This window comes from Bubalus bubalis, chromosome X, assembly GCF_019923935.1.
Source record: "Bubalus bubalis isolate 160015118507 breed Murrah chromosome X, NDDB_SH_1, whole genome shotgun sequence".
Lineage (NCBI taxonomy): Eukaryota > Metazoa > Chordata > Mammalia > Artiodactyla > Bovidae > Bubalus > Bubalus bubalis.
The window spans coordinates 18841831-18864391 of NC_059181.1; the positions used below are offsets into that span (position 1 = coordinate 18841831).

Below are 22561 nucleotides of genomic sequence, written 5' to 3' on the forward strand. Positions count from 1 at the left end.
GAAGAACTCGGAGAAGGCAATGGCAAGCCACTCCAGTACTCTTGCCTGGAAAATCCCATGGACAGAGGAGCCCGGTAGGCTGCAGTCCATGCAGTCACGAAGAGTCGGACACAACTGAACAACTTCACTTTCACTCATTGGCGAAGGACATGGCAACCCACTCCAGTGTTCCTGCCTGGAGAATCCCAGGGACAGTGGAGCCTGGTGGGCTGCCGTCTATGGGGTCGCACAGAGTCGGACACGACTGAAGTGACTTAGCAGCAGCAGCAGCACCAGATGGGAAGAACTAAATAAAAGAACAGGCTGTCCACTTTTTGTCTTTTTAGACTGAACTCTGAAAAACTAGGGCTGTGTTGACTGTGTCACACATCACAGGTCAGCACACGTCAGGTACTCATAAATGTCTGCAGAGTGTGCCAAGAGCCACTTTTAAGCACCTGTCCTTAGATTCTGTCAAGGCTGTTTCTAGAAACACCTTCTGGGGAGTTTTACACCAAAAGAGATGCTGCTGAAATAGAAGCTAGAAGGAAACAAGGACTAACACAGATGACAAGGAGAAAAGACTAGCTGCTGTAAAAATAGAGCAAAGAGTGTTACCAGGTTGTGGTTCAGGCAGGCTTGGGTTTAGACAGGACATTCAAAAGACACTGCCATGGAGGAGGGCATGCACGACAGGATGTAGGGGTGGCAACTCGACTGTGTCTCTCCTGCTGACCTTGACCAGCTAACTGGAGCATGGGATCGGGACAATGCTGCGGCCACTTCCAGGTGGCGTACTGAGTCTGGCGTGCAGCAGGTAGGATCGAGGAGTGTCAGCATACACGTCACGTGGTTTTCCTCTCCCTGGATGAAATAACTCAGGGATGTTATTTTGACCAAAAGATGTTGACTGGGACTTCCCTAAGTGTCCAGTGGTTAAGACTCAGTTTCTTGTCAGTGTCACCCCCTGCACTTCCACTGCAGGGGGTGAGGGTTCAATCGCTGCTCAGGGAACAAAGATTTCACATGCCACATGGCAGAGCCGAGGAGAAAAAGAAAGAAAAAGAAATTGACTGACCTGGCCTTTGTGGTCATTTGAAGGGGTCACAAACCAAACTCAACAGTCTTTTGTAGGCCTAGAATGGCTCCTCAACAGCTCTGACCCATGAAAGGCAGTGTGTGATGTGCTTTATTTTCTAATCCTTAATACAAACTCAAGAAGCAGGTGTCATCCATATCATTTTACTGACAAGAAACTGAGGGCTTGAAAGGTTTTTTCCCCAAGACAACACAAGGGGTTGAGGCTATGTGTAAAGATGCCTCTGGGAGGCGCTCTAACACCTGGCTCCTGGGGCCCTGTCCTCCTAGGGGTCTGAAGGCCGAGCCTACACAGACACTAGCTGACTGACATCTAGAGCTAAGTCAAAAGTGGTCTCCCAGGGACTTCCCTGGTGGTCCAGTGGCTAAGACTCTGCACTCCCAATGCAGGGGGCCCAGGTTCAATCCCTGATCAGGGAACTAGATCCCACATGTCACAATGAAGATTGAAGATCTCACATGCTGTGACAACGACCCAGCTCAGCCAAATAAATAAATAATTTAAAAATAAAAGTGGTCTTCCAGACTAAAAGCGATACAAAACCTCTGCCATCAGAATGTTCACCAATTTCTGCTTTAAGAAATAAGCCAAACCCCCAAATTCCTCCTCAAACAGGAGCTTATACTATTTCTCTCAACCAAAGTATACAAGGAAAGAGAGGACAGAGCTTGTTCTAAGAGTACGCCACGCGCTCTCTCGCGTGGCTCAGAAATTCCACAGAGAGGGCCTGCTAGTCCTTGCTCCACTGCAGGAGCAACAGATAGAAGGGACGGGAGACAGACGCCGCTAGCCTGCAAACACACACTGCTGCTGGCTCCGCAGCACCAAACACAATTAATAGATTCAGGAAGTAGGGCTCTGACTACCTTTTCTGTCAAGGTTACTTGTTTTGAGCAAGATGGTTTGCCCTGATTAAAGCTACCAGTGGCCAACAGTAAATGATAAAATGTTTTAATTTGCCCAAAGGAAATGAAAATATCTGTAACTCCCAGTAAGAAACTAAGCTTAGCCAAATCTTTCCTGCATTGATGTTTATAATCAACACAATGTTTTATGAAAATTAGTTAATAAGATTTATAGTCTAAAAAAACGAGTAAAATGTGCATGCCACCCAGTCTCTGCTTCCCCAGTGTTAACTGCCCAGCTGGGCACAACTGTAACATCAACGGGGCTCAGATTCCATTCACAAGGCTTTGGCTTATTCCCTGCAAAACCTAACCTGGTACCTTGTATACAGCAAGCACACAATAAAGTATGCTGTCTTAATACCAGGGCATACATTAACTCCATAAATGGTAATTTATGGAGCTCTCACTCTCTGCTAGGCATTGTATTAATTGCTTTGCCCACATTCTCTTGTTTAAATCTCTCAACAAGCTGTGCAGTTGGATATTTTACTCTCCCCTTTGAGAGTGAACTGACATGTTCATCTAGATAATAAAGGGAGCAGAACCAGGATTCAAACCCAGGGCATCTGGCTACAAAAGCAAGCAAAAAGCTATGCTGAATGCAGGTGCAACCAGTAATTTTCCCAGCAGCAGTAACAGTGATTAGCATGCTACACACTGATACAGTTGACACTGGGCCACTCAAGTTTGAACTGTGTGGGTTCACTTACACACGGACTTTCTTCATTATTAAATACTACAGTACTACATGATCCAAAGTTGGTTGAATCCATGGATGTGGAATTGCATGTACAGAGGAACCGCCTATAAGGAGGAACCATGTATATAGTCCAGTTTAGTTCAGTCACTCAGTTGTGTCCAACTCTGCGACCTCATGGATTGCAGCACACCAGCTTACCCTATCCATCACCAACTCTCAGAGCTTGCTCAAACTCACGTCCATAAAGTCGGTGATGCCATCCAACCATCTCATCCTCTGTCGTCCCCTTCTCCTCCTGCATTCAGTCTTTCCCAGCACCAGGGTCTTTTCTAATGAGTCAGTTCTGTGCATCAGGTGGCCAAAGTATTGGAGTTTCAGCTTCAACATCAGTCCTTCCAATGAATATTCAGGACTGATTTCCTTTAGGATTGACTGGTTGGATCTCCCTGCAGTCCAAGGGACTCTCAAGAATCTTCTCCAATACCACAGTTCAAAAGCATCAATTCTTTCGCACTCAGCTTTCTTTATAGTCCAACTCTCACATCCATACATGACCACTGGAAAAAACCATAGCTCTGACCAGACAGACCTTTGTTGGTGAAGTAATGTATCTGCTTTTTAATATATGTATATAGAGGGTTGACTCTAAGTTATACTTGGATTTTCAACTGTGGGGATGGTGGGCACCCCTAACCCCTGCCTTGTTCAAGGGTCAAAAGTATTTGAAGATCTACCATTAGTGACTATTAAATATAATTTCTGCTAGAGAAGACGTGACTGAATTTACACATCTAGAAACTGCACACTTGATTTCAGTCCCAGAACTTGCTCACACTGCAAGGCCGGTCCAACCCAGAGCAGCTTCTGGCCCTGTGGTTCTGAATGGCCTAGTTTTCAAGAACCCTGCAGCCCAGAGAGACAAAAGAAAGCCAACCTGGGAGGGAAAATTGAAGGAAGGTGGTCAAAAGGTACAAACTTCCAACAATAAGATAAATACATGCTGGGAGTGTAATATACAACACAATGGCTATAACTAGCACTGCTATTTAGGACAGTAAATCCTATGAGCTGCCATCACAAGGAGAACATTATTTTTTCCTTTTTTTCTTTTTATTGTATCTATATGACAAGAAATCTGTATGCAGGTCAAGAAACCTGTATGCAGGTCAAGAAGCAACATTTAGAACCGGACATGGAACAACAGACTGATTCCAAATTGGAAAAGGAATATGGCAAGGCTGTATACAGTCATCCTGCTTATTTAACTTATATGCAGAGTACATCATGTGAAATGCCAGGCTGGATGAAGCACAAGCTGGAATCAAGATTGCTGGGAGAAATATCAATAACCTCAGATATGCAGATGACACCACCCTTATGGCAGAAGGTAAAGAGGAACTAAAGAGCCTCTTGATGAAGGTGAAAGAGGAGAGTGAAAAAGCTGGCTTAAAGCTCAACATTCAAAAAACAAGGATCATGGCATCCAGTCTCATCACTTCATGGCAAATAGATGGGGAAACAATGGAAACAGTAACAGACTTTATTTTCTTGGGCTCCAAAATCACTGCAGATGGTGACTGCAGCCATGAAATTAAAGAACTCTTGTTCCTTGGAAGAAAAGCTATGACAAACCTGACAACGTATTAAAAAGGAGAAACATTACTTTGGCAACAAAGATCCGTCTAGTCAAAGATCTGTCTGTAGTTTTCCCAGTAGTCACGTATGGACATGAGAACTGGACTATAAAGAAAGCTGAGCACCGAAGAATTGATGCTTTTGAACTGTGGTGTTGGAGAAGACTCTTGAGATTCCCTTGGACTGCAAGGAGATCCAACCAGTCAATCCTAAAGGAAATCAACCCTGAATATTCATTGGAAGGACTGATGCTGAAGCTGAAGCTCCAATACTTTGGCTACCTGATGCACAGAACTGACTCATTAGAAAAGATCCTGATGCTGGGAAAGATTGAAGGCAGGAAGAGGGGGACGACAGAGGATGAGATGGTTGGATGGCATCACCGACTCAATGGACATGAATTTGAGCAAGCTATGGGAGATGGTGAAGGACAGGGAAGCCTGATGTGCTGCAGTCCATGAGGTTGCAAAGAGTTGGACACGACTGAGAGACTGAACAACAATAATCATTTCATCATATATGTACATCAAACCATCATGAAGTGATGTATATCAATTAATTCTCAATAAAACTGGGGAAAATAAAGAAATTCAGCCTCACAGTGACAGAATGAAGGCAGGTAACTTAGAAGGGCGTCCCAGGGTGCAACAATGGCTGTCTATCCATCTGTCAGATGAATTCCTGTGGTTGTGCCCCATCTATCAACTCATTTACTTTGAGAGCTATTTAAGGAGGATTTACAGCTAACCTGCTAATGTAAGAAGAGGGAGGGAGGAGGAAGGGAGATGACAAGAAAGCAACAGGGAAAGAAAGCAGAGTGGGTGGCTAATACTATAATTTCGGGGGAAAAATCACTGGTAGACAAGGATCTAAGAAAGCTGGCACCAAATCTGTAGAGACAGAGTACATCAGTGGCTGAGTTGCCTAGGACTGGGAGATGGGAGGAAACAGGGAGTGACTGGCAATAGGTATGGGATTTCTTTTGCAGGTGATAAAAATACCTTAGAATTGATGGTGGTGTTGGTTGTACATTGCACAATTCTGTGAATGTGCTAAAAAGCCAATGAATTGTACACTTTGAAGGGAAAACTCTGTGTGTGTATGTACATTAGTTACTTAGTTGTGTCCAACCCTGCGACCCCATGGATTGTAGCCTGCCAGGCTCCTCTGTCCATGGAGTTCTCCAAGCAAAAATACTGGAGTGGGTAGCCATTCCCTTCTCCAGGGGATCTTCCTGACTCAAGGATTGAACCTGGGTCTCCTGCATTGCAGGAGGTTTCTTTACCTTCTGAGCCACCAGGGAAGCCTGGGAAAAACTGTATGGTATACCAAAAAAGAAAGAAAGCAACAAAGCAGGCCAACTATCAGAAAATCATAACAAAACCATCTCTAAAGTAACAAATGTTACAAACCACAAGTACATAAGCAGAACCAGTGAAAATCAGAGCACCCTGGTATGTATGAATGGTAGGTTATAACAAAAGTGGATGAGTTTTATTGTTTGCTTCAAAGCAGAACAATCTAAAATCTAAAAATTAAATATATAAGGCATTTTTTGGTAAACAATCTGTTTCATGTTTGAAAACAAAGTAGTTGCAGAATATGGGATCAGAACCAGAGAAGGAAGAGAACCAGTTCCAAGCCAGGCAAGGCCATCTGACAAAACAAACATAGGAGGTGCTACAAAGCAGCAAAAAGCCACATAAAAGCCGGCCTGATCCTACAGAAGCAGGCTTTCAGAGTATTCTTAAGGAGGGTGACCCATTTGTGAGGTTGTTCAATATCCTGTTCCATAAAACAAGGCCTCATAAGTAGCTGAAAATATGTCAGGTGGCAGGGGAGCCTTTCTGATTTTTGGTCCTAAAGCCCTACAGTGGGCAGAGTATTCCTCCTAAAGCCTGGGTGGCATTTTAAGGATCTGGTGCAAAGATACTTCTTTTTAAAAGTTTCATACTAATCCTGAAAGCGCCCTTCCTTACACCCAAGCCACCTTCAAGATTTTCTCTCCCACTCTAGTTCCTCAGAGGTCACAAAAATCAGTGACTAGTGCAGATGATTGCACAACCTTGTGAATATATTAAAAACCACTGAACTGTATACACTTCACAGGGTTGAGATTTATGTTATATGGACAATACCTCAAAATAATTTTTAAACTGTTTAAAAAATTAGAGACAAACACAGAATTACCACAGGACCCAGCAATTTCACTTCTGGGTATATACCCCAAAGAATGAAAAGCAGGGTCTCAGGACTTCTTCCATGGTGATCCAGTGGCTAAGACTCTGTGCTCCCAATACAGGGGGCCCAGGTTCGATCCCTAGTTGGGAAACTAGATCTCATATGCCACAACTAAGAGTTTACATGCTGCAACAAAGACAGAAGATCCTACGTGCCACAACTAAGACCTGGAACAGCCAAATAAAAAAAAATATTAAAATAAATAAATAAAAGCAGGGTCTCAGAAAGATACCTGCACACCCATTTCACAGCACTATTATTCACAGCAGTCAAAAGGTGGTAGCAACCCAAGTATCCATTGACAGATGAATAGATAAACAGAATGTGGTTTATACATATAGCAGAATATTATTCAGCTCTTAAAAAGAATGAAATTCAGATACACGATACAACAATGGATGAACCTTGGGGACATCATGCTAAGTGAAATAAGCCAATCACTAAGGGATAAATATTGTATGATTCTACTTATATGAGGAGGTATCTAGAATAGGCAAAAGTACCGAGACAGAAAGTAGAATATTAGTTACCAGGGACATGGGGGAGGGGATAATGGGGAGTTACTTAATGATACAGAGTTTCTGCCTGAGATGATGAAAAGTTCTAGAAATAGATAATGGTGATGGTTACACAATACTGTGAATGCATTTAATGTCACTGAATTGTACACTTAAAATGGTTAAAATGCCAAAGTTTATGTTATGTATATTTTACTACAATAAAAACCAATTAAAAAACCAGGGCCTTCACATCTAAGAATTCATACTTGATATCTGCTTCAAGGTTATAAGGCACTACAAAAAGGACTTCAGAGAGCAAACACCATTTTTATATTACAAATTTGAGGCTGAAACATTTTAATTGCATTAGTCAGGTTTCAACCCATTAGGTAGTTAAGATTTAATGCTTATACATTTAACCTTGTCATTTGGAAGAAGAATCAAAAACAGAACAGCACAGATAAATATCTCTGTTTTCCATTCTATTTAAACAGCCTGCAACCGTAAGATCCCTCATGACCAGCATTGTCTTATGGAGTTTTCTGCAGTGACAGGAACGTTCAGTATCTGTGCTGTCCAATACTGGAGCTACTAGCCGCTAGTGCAACTGGGGAGTTGAATTGTTTATTTTACTGAATTGTAACTAATTTACATATTCACACATAGCAACTGGCTACCATAATTGGTCAGCACAGAGTCTAAAATCCCAAACTTAAAAACATACAGCACACCACCCAACTCTCCTGTCTTGCCAAAAGCCAAATGCAGTTTCCATAGTTCCAGAAAGTCAGGTGACCTTCTACTGAGCTCTGGGCCAATTTGTGGAGTGAAGCATCTAGCAATGGGTGTCAAAGAGGGGTACATGGCAAAAAATAAGAGTGTCCCTCTCTTCTCCCATGTCCTCTTTGGAAAGATGCTAACTGCACAAAGTGGGCAGAGAGAACTCAGCAAGAACAATGAAAAATAGGACCAAGGATGAGAGTCTGACATACAGGAAGGGGAAAAGGAATGCCATTAGCTGTATTGGCTCCTGAATACACAACTGTATACTTTAAGAATTTCAGTGTGTAAATTAAGCTCTGAGTGGCAGAAACAGCAGTAACATTCCTGTGCAGAAGCTGGACAGCACAGCTAAGAGGGGCCCCCAGGGACTATTTGCTGAGTGCCTGGCAGTGCTGTCCTGCTGGTCATGGGCACCTAAGTGCAAGTGACGGTGGTAGTCATTCCCATGCACACAGAGATTGTCTCCAGTCCTCTAGCTGTAATTGTTTGCTCATTTATAGCTTCACGGTCCAGTTTTATACTTTCTTTTTTTTAATTTAAATTTATTTATTTTAATTGGAGGCTAATTGCTTTACAATATTGTATTGGTTCTGCCACACATCAACATGAATCCGCCACGGGTGTACACGTGTTCCCCATCTTGAACCCCTCTCCCACCTCCCTTCCCATACCATCCCTCTGGGTCATGCCAGTGCACCAGCCCCAAGCATCCTGTATCCTGCATCGAACCTGGGCTGGTGATTCATTTCTTATATGATATACATGTTTCCATGATATTCCTCCAAATCATCCCACCCTCTCCCTCTCCCACAGAGTCCAAAAGACTATTCTATACATCTGTGTCTCTTTTGCTGTCTTACATACAGGGTTATCATTACCATCTTTCTAAATTCCATATATATGCGTTAGTATACTGTATTGGTGTTTTTCTTTCTGGCTTACTTCACTCTGTATAATAGGCTCCAGTTTCATCCACCTCATTAGAACTGATTCAAATGTATTCTTTTTAATGGCTGAGTAATACTCCATTGTGTATATGTACCACTGCTTTCTTATCCATTCATCTGCTGATGGACATCTAGGTTGCTTCCATGTCCTGGCTATTATAAACAGTGCTGCGATGAACATTGGGGTACACGTGTCTCTTTCAATTCTGGTTTCCTCGGTGTGTATGCCCAGCAATGGGATTGCCAGGTGATAAGGCAGTTCTATTTCCAGTTTTTTAAGGAATCTCCACACTGTTCTCCATAGTGGCTGTACTAGTTTGCATTCCCACCAACAGTGTAAGAGGGTTCCCTTTTCTCCACACCCTCTCCAGCATTTATTGCTTGTAGACTTTTGGATCGCAGCCATTCTGACTGGTGTGAAATGGTACCTCATTGTGGTTTTGATTTGCATTTCTCTGATAATGAGTGATGTTGAGCATCTTTTCATGTGTTTGTTAGCCATCTGTATGTCTTCTTTGGAGAAATGTCTATTTAGTTCTTTGGCCCATTTTTTGATTGGGTCGTTTATTTTTCTGGAATTGAGCTGCAAGAGTTGCTTGTGTATTTTTGAGATTAGTTCTTTGTCAGTTGCTTCCTTTGCTATTATTTTCTCCCATTCTGAAGGCTGTCTTTTCACCTTGCTCATAGTTTCCTTTGTTGTGCAGAAGCTTTTAATTTTAATTAGGTCCAATTTGTTTATTTTTGCTTTTATTTCCAATATTCTGGGAGATGGGTCATGGAGGATCCTGCTGTGATTTATGTCAGAGAGTGTTTTGCCTATGTTCTCCTCTAAGAGTTTTATAGTTTCTGGTCTTACGTTTAGATCCTTAATCCATTTTGAGTTTATTTTTGTGTATGGTGTTAGAAAGTGTTCTACTAGTTTTCAGTGCTAAACTTGGATTATAAGTAAATTAGAGAAAGTACAGCTCAGTAGGTCACTAGGTCCTTGAAAGGCAATACCAGTATTTATCATTATCAATATACTTATATTATATATAACATATATATATATACACACACACACACAAAATACATTGTGTGTATATATATAATAATAAATATATATAAATATATATTATATATACTATATATATTTATATATAATTTTATATTTTATATAATATATAAAATAAATACAACGTATATATACAATTTATATATACACTATATATGCTGTATACAACGTATATATACATGTTGTATACAATGTATATATGTTGTGTATATATAATACACAATATATATACGTTGCATAATATACAACATATATTATATACAAACATATAATTTTTATGTTCATAGACATGTTGTACTCAATGCACAGATGATGACAATGATACCCATGACCTCAAGGAGCAGAGCTACATGCAAGACACCACACTAAGCACTTTGCATTCATTACCTCATATAATCCTCCTGTCAACTCTGTGAGGAATTTGCTACTATATTCATAAGAAGTTGTGTCTGGAAGAGACCATGAAACTAACCCACAGCCCCACAGTAAGTTAGTGGCCACACTAGTACCTGATCAGAAGAAGGTAAGTGATAAACTCATCAAAATTTTTTAAAAATTTTATTGTGGTAGGAATACTTAACATGATACTTACACTCTTAAAAAAGTTCAATGTGTACAATACGGTTGAACAGCAAATCTCTAGAACTTATTAATTTTATTTAACTGAAACTTTATACCCACTGATGAGTAACTCTCCATTTCCCCTCAGCCCCTGGCAACCACTATTACATTCTTTGATGCTATGAATTTGACTCTTCTGGGTACCCTCATGAGGTGGAAACATGCAGTATTTGTCTTTCTGTAACTGGCTTATTTCACTTATCATAATGTTCTCAAGGTGTTGTCTCTGCAGGTGCCCAGACCTGGATTCTGAGGAGGGGACTCCAAGCGATCAGGCTCTTAACCTCCTTGGTCCAAGATGACAAGGAATAAAGAGGGAGCAGGGTTTAAGTCCTAGAGGGACAGGGCTCAGCAGGAATGCAGGCACCTGAGTTTCTCTGCAATTTGAATACAGCAGGCAGAGCAATTGAAGGCCAGGGGGTCCCCAGCACCAGCCCTACTCAGCCTGTCCCAGGAGCGTCTACCCTGAGACAGTAGTTTTCTCAGAAGACCGACTCCCTCAGGATCTGAGTGCTGACCAGCCAAGGCTCAGTCAGTGACACAGGTTTTTCCACAAGGGCCGGGAAAGTCCTCTGCCATGTGGCTGGCAAGCTCCTCATGCACACGCCACACCCGATGGTCAAAGTCACGGCAGCCAGGCCTGCTGCAAACACCCCAGCGCCTGGAAACAGAAGCCTGAGGCCTTGAAACCTGAGCACCTTCCTGGAGCCAGGTGCATGCCCGGCCAAGGAGAGCATCACGAACAAGCATAGGAAGTGGCCCCTCATGTCCAGATGCTCCCGAAGGAGCCACAACCCTGTCTGCCTTTGTCTCACACTTGTCCCACCTTCCAGATCAGGCTCACCAGCCCCAGGACTGCTGCGCCCATCCTGCCATGTCCAGGGGCATCGCAAAATCACTTTCACTCTGCCTCCGCCATCCTCAGCAATCCCAGCCTGAAGCTTCCACGGCAGGTTTCAGTCTACACAGGCGACATTCCCTGGGGTCAAGGATGCCCGGCTTACCTTGAAAGGTCTTCCTCCCACAGGCAAGAAGCTGCAGCGTGCTGCTACACGAGCCAAGCCCAAGGAGAAGGAAAACCCAAGTCTCTGTGCAAGGTCCAAGTTCACCCTCCCCATAAGGCGGCCTGTGGGACTGTATGGCCCTCTCTCATTTACATACACGCTGAAGTCATTTCCAACCAAGGCCCTCAGGAGTTGAGGCCCATATCCCCTTCTAGGGCACTGCTCACTTATAGAGTAACTACCTTGGGAGAGAAGAGTGTGCAGAAGTTAGAAACAAGGCTCTCTGCTCTGGTCCTATTTTTGTTTGGGAGAAAACCCACCTTGAGACAGAGATGGGATTGTAAGCATAGGCTCTCATCTACACCTTTAGCTTTGCTCAGTTCTCTGCTGAAAACTGCCCTTAGTAATTTCTTACTCTCCAAGGAGCACTTATTGTACTGGCTACTCTGAGATTTGTCTCATGAAAAAGTGTACAGTTTGGCCAAGACAGAGGCATGTAAACACATATTTATAATGTAATAATGATCAGCTCAATAAATCTGTATCAGAGCAAAGGAGGACACACTGCCTGGGGGAGGCAGCTGTGTCTGTGCCCCAACGTCTGCTCCAAATGACTGCAATGAAAAAGACCAGCACGAGCAGGCACTGACAAAGATGGACAAGAACTGGGGCTCTCATGCCCTCCTGGTGGGGATACAAATGGCAGGCAGAATAAGAGCCCCCTAGAGAAGCCCACGTTCCAAGCCCTGGACCCATGAAAATGTCACCTTCTGTGACAAAAAAGCCTCTGCAGATGTGATTAAGGTAAGGATCTTGAGATGGGGAGACTATGCAGGATTTTCCAGCTGGGCCCCATGTAATCACAAGGGAGGTAGGAAAGCTAGAGTGAGAGAGAGGACACATCACAATGGTAGCAGAAATTGGAGAGAAAAGGAGACTGGAAGATGCTATGCTACTAGCCCTGGCGATGGAGGAAGGGGCACAACCCGAGGGGTGCGGGCAGCCTCCAGCAGCTGGAGAGGGCAAGGAAATGGATTCTCCCCCTAGAGCCTCCAGAAAGACTTTGCTGACACCTTGACTTTAGCACTTCTGATGTCCAGAATTATAAGATAATAAATTCACATTGCTATAAGCCACTAAATTTGTGGTAACCGGTTATAACAGCAATAGGGAACTACGACCAACTGTTTGGAAAACAGTTTGGCACTATCAGCAAAAGCTGAACATATGCTTACCTTCTGACCCAGTAATTCAACTCCTAGTAATACACACAACAGAAATGTATGTGTATGGGCACCAAGAGATATGTGCAAGCATGCTCATAGCAGTTTTATTCACAATAGAAAACTGGAAATAACTGTCTATCAGCAAGAGAATGGATAAAACAAACTGTAGTATGTATAGTCAGATAATCTAGTACTACCCAAAAATAAAAAGAAATGAACCACTGATATCTGCAACATCATGGGTGACTCTTATAGACATAATTCTGAAAGGAAAAAAACAAGCACATAAAAAAACTAAATACTTGATTAAGAAGTTCTGGAGATGGATGGTGGTGATGGTTGTATAATAATGTGAATGTACTTGCTGCTACTTAACTGTACATTAAAAATGGCTAAAATGATAAATTTTATGTGATGTATATTTTGCTGTAATATTAATGTACATACTATAAAAATCTATTTCTATAAACCTCAAAAACAAGTAAAACTAACCTATAGTGAAAAGAGGTGAGAACAATGGCCACCTTTAGGGAGTTCTGTCTAGGAGGAGGCCCAGGGGAGCCATCCGGGTACTTGAAATATTTAGTTTCTTGATCTGGGTGTTGGTTACATGGATGTACATGTAAACATTCATCAGACTGTGTGCTTAAGATCTGTGCACTTTACTTTCCAAATGCCAACCCCAAGTTTATTTCCACGTGATCTTATTTACCTGAATTAGTGTTATCAACACCATAACGGAAATGGAAGAGAAAAGAAAAACCCACCCAAAGTGTGTGTGGTCGGGAAAGGCTTCAGGGATGAGGTGAGATGTGAGCCGAGCATGGGCAGTGAGGCACACGTGGGTGCAGAGAGTGCTGGAGACAACCAGCTGGGGGTGATCACTGACCAGAGAAGGATGCTGGAGGGGTAAGCAGGAGCCCTGTTCGAACACAACCAACCTGGGAAGCCACCAACCAACCTGGGAAACCCCAGCAGAAGTTTAGACTGTGCTTAGGCTAGGCTGATGTCACAGAAGGTCACACAAAAGTGCAACACGATGGATCCACGGCAGGAGGGTGACGTGGACAGAGACCCCTGAGGTTCCTGTGATAATGGCTGTGCCCTAAATGACAGGGTCTGACCTAGGCATTGGCAGTAGGGATGGGGTCATGAGAGATGGACACAGAACCCCCTGCCTTGGTTGTAATGGGAGGAGAAGGGAAGTCTGGTAAGTCTGCTGGTTAATAAGCTCACATGGCTGGTGATCCCGCTAATCAGAGTGGGCAAGACCAGACTACCTTTTCCCCAGCCTTCTGGGCTGGCAGTGGAGGACCACAGCATGTCAGAGTTGGAAAGCATTAGTCAGATGACCTAAAGTACCAGTGCACTCACAAGTAACCAAGTTCTTCTCCCAGGCCAGCACATGACACCACAGTTGTGAGGAGCAAGCTGGACAAGAGAGCTGAGGCTCGCCTACTTTAGTGAGCACGTCCTAGAGAAGGGAGAACTGATTCCTTCCTCATGGCTCCCCTCACCACCCTCACCTTCCACTATGGGCTTCTCCTGTGATCTCAGTCCCTGCCAACATCCTCATGGAAAAGTTCTCCCCACAGCCCATCCATATTCTGCAAAGCTCAATATTTCATCTCATGATCTGATGATGCCTTAGAAGTCAATCTGGCTTCTCCTCCAACCAAGCTGTGTAACCAAAACTGAAGCAGGGACAAAGAGGGCATCCCAGGGCCCCCAGGAGCCAGAAATAAGTCTTGTCTGGTAGATCTATCATGGCACTGCAGACAAGATGTGAACCACAAGAGCTTAAATGCCAGTTCTGGTCTTGGTGGCCTGTGCACATCTGAGAGGACCTGAATAACAAGTACTAAATACCAGAGCTTGTAGAGAAGAAACCAGTAAGAGATGGGACAAATTAGGAGTTTGGCATTAACATACACATACTACTATATATAAAATAGATAATCAGCAAGGACCTACTGTATAGCACATGGAACTCTATTCACTATTCTGCAATAATCTATATGGGAAAAGAATCTGAAAAAGAATGGATATATGTATAGGTATAACTGAATCACTTTACTGTACACCTGAAACTAAATTAACCATACTCCAAAATAAAATAAAAATAAAATAAAATAAAAATTAAATTAAAGAAAAAAAAGAATAGATGGGTTTGAAGGAATTTGTTTGAGCCCAAAACACACTCCTCATTTCTGATCTAACCTGACAAGGTCAGTAAACATCTAGTTAACTGCAGAGTCCAATTCAGGAGCTGTTACCACATATGGCTATTAACATTATTTTAAATCAGATACAAACAAAAAGTCAGTTACTCACTGCTCAATAGCCACATGTAGCAAGTGGCTACCATTTGGAACACCTGGAGAACAGAAAGTTCTACTGGACAGCACTGTGTATAGTATCTCGTGCTTGAATTGACCTGATCATAAGAGATACTAACTCTGAAATCTTTATGCACCACTACAGGGCATCTTTATACACCTTTAAAAAGGGGGCAAGAATCCTTTTCATTTTTAGCTAATAAAAGTAAAATTATGTACCACACAGGACATTCAACACTCTTTAGTAGAAAGGCACTGGGTCTTCTTGGGTCTCTCAACCAAAACTGAGAGAAAGTAAAAGACAAGTAACAAAAATGGAAGCTGGGGGGAAAAAAAGAAATAGAAGCTGATTAGGGTAGAGTGAAACAGTTCATTTCACTCCCTTGACTGTTTTGTGGTAAAAAGAGTTACTCTCACCCCAGAAGATTAAGGATACACAGAAATTGCGGTTAGTAGCTCAATCGTGTCCATCCGACTCTCTGTGACTGCATGGACTATAGCCCGCCAGGCTCCTCTGTCCATGGGATTCTCCGGGCAAGAAAACTGGAGTGGGTTGCCATGCCCTCCTCCATATGCAGAAATTTATGGACCATTAATAAGAAGCAATTATTCTTTAGAAATAATTCATGACTGCCAAAAACAAAATCAAGTGAAGTGGAAACTGCCTCTTGAGAACCTATATGCAGGTCAGGAAGCAACAGTTAGAACTGGACATGGAACAACAGACTGGTTCCAAATAGGAAAAGGAGCACATCACCCTGCTTATTTAACTTATATGCAGAGTACATCATGAGAAATGCTGGGCTGGATGAAGCACAAGCTGGAATCAAGACTGCCAGGAGAAATATCAATAACCTCACATATGAAGATGACACCACCCTTATGGCAGAAAGTGAAGAGGAACTCAAAAGCCTCTTGATGAAAGTGAAAGAGGAGAGTGAAAAAGTTGGCTTAGAGCTCAACATTCAGAAAACGAAGATCATGGCATCTGGTCCCATCACTTCCCACCTGGCAAATAGATGGGGAAACAGTGGAAACAGTGTCAGACTTTATTTTGGGGGGGCTCCAAAATCACTGCAGATGGTGACTGCAGCCATGAAATTAAAAGATGTTTACTCCTTGGAAGAAAAGTTATGACCAACCTAGATAGCATATTGAAAAGCAGAGACATTACTTTGCCAACAAAGGTCCGTCTAGTCAAGGCCATGGTTTTTCCAGTGGTCATGTATGGATGTGAGAGTTGGACTGTGAAGAAAGCTGAGTGCTGAAGAATTGATGCTTTTGAACTGTGGTGTTGGAGAAGACTCTTGAGAGTCCCTTGGACTGCAAGGAGATCCAACCAGTCCATCATAAAGGAGATCAGTCCTGGGTGTTCTTTGGAAGGAATGATGCTAAAGCTGAAACTCCAGTACTTTGGCCACCTCATGCGAAGAGTTGACTCATTGGAAAAGACTCTGATGCTGGGAGGGATTGGGGGCAGGAGGAGAAGGGGACGACAGAGGATGAGATGGCTGGATGGCATCACCAACTCGATGGACATGAGTTTGAGTGAACTCCAGGAGTTGGTGACAGACAGGGAGGCCTGGCGTGCTGCAATTCATGGGGTCACAAAGAGTCGGACATGACTGAGCGACTGAACTGAACTGAACTGAGGAGGGGGGAAAAAAGAGCAGGAACATGTTTCGCAGTAAGAAAACTGCAATTAGAATCAGAAATATTTTAAGGAGGGCTTTTTGTCTGAGGATATAACTAAATCTACTTCAATAATATTGGTTACCTAACTAAAGAAAATGAACAAAGTTTTGTTCATAACAGATATCTACATGAGCAAAAATTACCCACATGCAAAGAAAGCTTCCACTGAAGGCTGTTATAATATTTCACAACAAACTGTCACCCCTGACTGGTGCTCAAGAGAACCGAACACACAGTTAACAAGGTAGAGAAGTGCAAACTCTCATAAGAAGGGACACTGCCCCCCTGCACAAGGACATTTGCCTCTCTAGTCAGTGGAATACTGAAAGCACAGGCCTAGGTGCTAAGGGAAGAGAATATAGCACAATCTTGTGTGTGTGTGTGTGTGTGTGTGTGTGTGTGTGTAGTGGGAGGTGTTTTTAAAAATAAGCACAGCAGGAGAATCCTGTTTCACGCAGTTTATGATTCAGATGGTTATTTCCAGTTATGGGTATGTATTAAAGTGTTGTTTCGAAACAAAGACACATAGTACTACTTAATAAAGGACTTTTGGTGTCTGGTGAAAAATTCAAGCTATAGGGGCATTTCCTGCTCTGTATTTATTAATTTCAGGTATTCCTTTATGTCCTCCTCTCTCCTTCCTTCTGCTTATACAAAATATAGCAAAAATGCAAATGAAAAGTGGGAGAGAAAGAGAAAAAAACAAGGGCAGGGATAAGAAAATGCATTTAATAGATCTACCATAGAAGTTGGTGTTGCACACTGGCTGACCTGCTAAACCAACAGTTAACTCGGTACCAAAGGCAAAGACAGATCAATTGCTCAAGATGGGGACAACTTGGTCTGGGCAGGGACTTGTCCTGCAGGCCCTGAAAGCGAGTGTGGGTTACCTGGCCCTGCCCAGTATGTTCCCCTAGAGCTAGTGCCAGCTTCATCACATCATCAAACCTGGGATACAGGAGGTGGCTCGGCCCCTGCATTCCCTGAAACTGTTCAATTACGTGGTCTCCACAGTTAGGGGGTGTGTCCTGTCAGTCAACAAGAACTTGGTGATCATAATCAGAGAGTGGCTTCTGTGAACAGGAGCTAGGAAGGCACAATGTTAGCCTTGGGGGAACGGCCAGACCTTGCCTCACAGAGCCCACCCTGAAGAGGGGGCTCCCCACTGGACCTGACACTGAATGTGTAGTGTGCATGCTAATACCACTCTCCTCCCACTGTTCCATCAATATTATACCATGCTTTTCCATGATGACAACCCCAAAATTTACCAGGAAGCCAAGCCTACTCCCTTTCCACACGTTGTGAATAATCCAAGACAATAATCCGTATCAGGACTTTGGCACCTGCCCACACTGGGGAAAGCAAAAGCAGCCTCTCCCCTTGGGAGCCTGAGGGTCCAGGCAGGTTTTGCCTTATTGCAGGGGAGGACATTTTATCAAAGCATCTTTTCATTTCCACACAAGAGAGCTACGATAGGCAGAATACTGCAGCATACATCCTGTTCTTCATGCGACACTCAATGCCATGGTGCCCTATGTGACCAACAGAACTTTCTGCCATGAGGGAAATGTTTTAGATCACCATGTCCAATATGTGAGCCACTAGCCACAGTGACTACTGAGCACCTGAACTGTTGACTAGTCCACGTAGAGATGAGCTGGAAGTGTCAAGTCTTCCACTGGTTTTGGAACACTTGGTGCAAAGGACAAAATGTGAGATATTTCATTAATAATTCTTTATATTGATTACATGTTGAAATGACAATATTTTGGATATACTAAGTTAGTTAAAGCTAGCATTCTATTTGTATTAGCTAGCACCAACCTATACTCAGTAGTTTTCTTTAAATTGTTCTTTAAATTGAATATTTTTTCATATTTTACTTGATGCTGAAAATATTCATGAAATTAGTTTGATGTATTAGTTGTACTTTTACAACACAAGGAAAGAATCCACAGGACTATTAATCTAAAACTGAGAAGATAAGTTTGTCCACATGTAATCTAAATCATCTTGTGTATCACACCCTTTGGGAAATGCTGCTGCTGCTGCTAAGTCACTTCAGTCGTGTCCGACTCTGTGCGACCCCAGAGACGGCAGCCCACCAGGCTCCCCTGTCCCTGGGATTCTCCAGGCAAGAACACTGGAGTGGGTTGCCATTTCCTTCTCCAATGCATGAAAGTGAAAAGTGAAAGTGTAGTCACTCAGTCGTGTCCAACTCTTAGCAACCCCATGGACTGCAGCCCACCAGGCTCCTCCGTCCATGGGATTTTCCAGGCAAGAGTACTGGAGTGGGGTGCCACTGCCTTCTCTGTGGGAAATGCTAGTCCAGGGCAAAACTACTCAGAGTGTGGCCTGTGGACAGATGCCAGACTCCTTATGGTTCATTATTGCACACAGCAACGATATAAATTGAGAGCACATATTTAGAAACATTTGTAGTTATTTGACAAAGCAATCTGATACCCATTGATATCCTGGAATCTGGCAAACAAGAGATTCTGTTAAATGAAACTTCTCTCCCTCTAAGCATTTTTGTTGATACAATTTTTGCTGTAGTTCTAAGAAATGAAGGTCATCATCAACTTTATACAGAAAAGTAACTGTGTACTATAAAAAAGGCACACAAAATCTTCATAAAATGTGTATCAACAGTACTAAGCTACATCTTGAGTAGGGTACAGAAAATGTGGGAGGCACAGCCCATGCACAAAAGGAGTTTGTTATAATCTATCTGGAATAGAACAGAGGCATGGAGATTAAAAATACTTAACTCTAGAGTCAAACACATTTGAGTTTGAGCCCTGGCTTGCCACTTAATGTGTGACCTTGACCAACTTATTTAAACCTCTTTTTTTTTGCTGAGCCTCGTGGATTGCAGGATCTTAGTTCCATGACTAGGGATCAAGCCCAGGCCCTGGCAGTGAATGCACCAAGTCAAGGAATTCCCTTACTTAACATCTCAATTTCAAGGTACTCACCTGTTACAGTAAAGACTCTCTAGAAAGGGAGATTCCTCCTCTTCCAGTAGGTGCTTACCACATATCACCTCAAGAGGTGGAGTATATTTCCCCTCCCCTTGAATCTGGGCTGGCTCTGTGACTTGCTTTGACCACCAAGTGCAGCAGAAAGGACATTCTAGGACCTTCAAATCTGCGCCATAAGAAAACTGGCAACTTGTGGTTACCCACTCTTGAAACACAGCTGCCAAACCACAGCTGCCAAATCATACCACCTGCCCTGTGAGTGCTTACTATGCTGAGCACATTATGAGTTCTATCCTATTAAATCCTCCCAACAAAGCCCACCAGACTACTGACCAGCATCCACCAGAAAACCCCATCTCTCATCTACCTGATTCAGCCCTGAAAATCCTTCTGTTGTGTAAGTCAATTAGTACAGCTAATACAGAAGGCAAAATGTCACTGTGGAGAAGAGTATGGAGAGTCCTTAAAAAACTTGGAATGAATTCTTGCTGAGCTACCAGGGAAGCCCAAAACTACCATATGACCCAACAATTCTATTACTGGGCATACACCCTGAGGAAACTGTAACTGAAAGAGACACGTGTACCCCAATGTTCACTGCAGCACTATTTACAATAGCCAGGACATGGAAGCAACCTAGATGTCCATCGACAGATGAACGGATAAAGAAGCTGTGGTACATATACACAATGGAATATTACTCAGCCATAAAAAAGAATGCATTTGAATCAGTTCTAATGAGGTGGATGAACCTAGAGCCTGTTATACAGAGTGGCATCATAAAAAGGAAAACAAATATTGTATATTAACACTTATATATGGAATCTAGAAAGATGGTACTGATGAACCTATATGGGCAGCAATGGAGATGCAGACATAGTGAACAGACTTGTAGCACAGTGGGGGAAGGAGAGGGTGGGCGAATTGAGAGAGTAGCATGGAAACATATATATTAACATATATAAAATAGATAGCCAATAGGAATTTGCTGTATGATGTAGGGAGCTCAACCTGGTACTCTGTGACAACCTAGAGGGGTGGGAGGGAGGTTCCAGAGGGAGGAGACATATGTATACCTATGGCTGATTCATGTTGATATATGGGAGAAATGAACACAATGTTGTAAAGGAATTATCCTTCAATTAAAAATAAATAATTTTTCAAAAAGAAGATAAAATGTTCTTTCAAAAAATGAACCACTTCAGAAGATGGAGCATTTGGATGAGAAGAAAACATCCTTTAATTTTGGAGAGGAAAGAGGGTTAGAGACAGAAATGACAGACTTTGACCAGTTGTGTCACCAGGCTCAGGACATCAAAAAATAAACAGTTTATAGTCAGACAGGCTTTCAGGAGTTTGCCCTGAAGGTTTTGCCAAGTCCAAGTCCATCAGTGCCATCACTCAACAAAGCCAGAACAGAAGCCCCAGACCAAATGCAACTTTGTCTCTCTGTCTCCTGACCAAGAGGAGTGGGAATGTCTTTCTCAAGGCCAAAGGGACTCATGATGTTAGAACACGTGCACAAGCTCAACTCGTTCCTCTTAGGTTCAAACAATTTTAGTATTAGAGTGGTCAAGAATGGTTGTAGGGAATTCCCTGTGGGTCCAGTGGTTAGGGCTCTGTGATTTCATTACCGAGGCGTTCAATCCCTGGCTGGGGAACTAAGATCCCACAAGCTGCGTGGCTGGACAATTAAAAAAAAAGTTTCATATGCAACTTTGAGAGAGGATGAAGAACTCTGAATTTCTTGGGGCCGGACTCTCAACCTTTCCAACTTGGTCCCACCCTACTGTGGTCCCCAGGGGAGTCTCTCCTGAACTTCCAGTTTGCACCCTTCCATTCGCCTAATCTGGGTGGGAGGTGAGCAGGGACAGTTCAGTTCAGTCGCTCAGTCGTGTCCAACTCTTTGCAACCCCATGGACTGCAGCACACCAGGCTTCCCTGTCCATCACCAACTCCCGGAGCTTACTCAAACTCGTCCATTGAGTCAGTGATGCCAACCAACCATCTCATCCTCTGTCATCCCCTTCTCCTCCTGCCTTCAATCTTTCCCAGTCTCAGAGTCTTTTCTAGTGAGTCAGTTCTTCACATCAGGTGGCCAAAGTATTGGAGTTTCAGCTTCAACATCAGTCCTTCCAATGAATATTCAGGACTAATTTCCTTTAGTATGGACTGGTTGGATCTCCTTGATGTCCAAGGGACTCTCACCTCAAAGCAATTTCCTCCTGGCCAGGAACCACGGGCAAATGAATTCAACTTAGGAAACAGTATTTACCTGCAGAAAGCACTGTAAAGTTCAACATGTTCTGTAATTCCACTATTTCAATCTCCTCCACCGACACACTCCTTTAATCCAACTTGTGAGTATTTACTCAACCCAGTGGAGAGTCGAACATCAGCTACAGACCTACTGTGTGCAAAAACTTTGAGGATGAGTAGGATGACCATCCAGCCACTCTCTGCACCAGGTGGCACTGTGAGAGGCACCTGTAACCTGGACCCAGGCCTTACTCTCAAGCTGATCATCTAATAGAAGGGACACTGAATGACCAGCTTGAGCATTTACTGTGTCAAGCACTGCTTTACAGCTACTAATTCCTTCATCTTCAAAGCAGTGCTTCTATTCCTTCCCCCCACCACGGTGTTCTTACACCCATTTTAAAGGTGAGAAAACTGAAGCTCAACAATGTCTCTGCAGGTAAGAAAGCAGGAAGAGGAGATATGGCATTCACACCCAGGCAGTCAGGCCTCTGTTCACAGTGGGCACCCAACGAACATCTGCCGATAGAAGCTGGAAGGTTAATGTCATCACATGGGCGGAACAAGAAGAGTGCTTTCCT

General features: G+C 43.1%; 1 protein-coding gene and 1 non-coding gene across 14 annotated transcripts in view; one reads left to right on the forward strand and one right to left on the reverse strand.

Annotated features, from left to right (window-relative positions):
- Positions 1–22561, reverse strand: part of MAP7D2 (MAP7 domain containing 2) — a 100679-nt gene that overhangs the window by 74929 nt on the left and 3189 nt on the right. The gene's annotated exons all lie outside the window — the stretch shown is intronic.
- On the forward strand, positions 1425–1497 carry TRNAG-CCC. Its single transcript has one exon. It is a non-coding gene; the product is annotated as a tRNA-Gly (tRNA).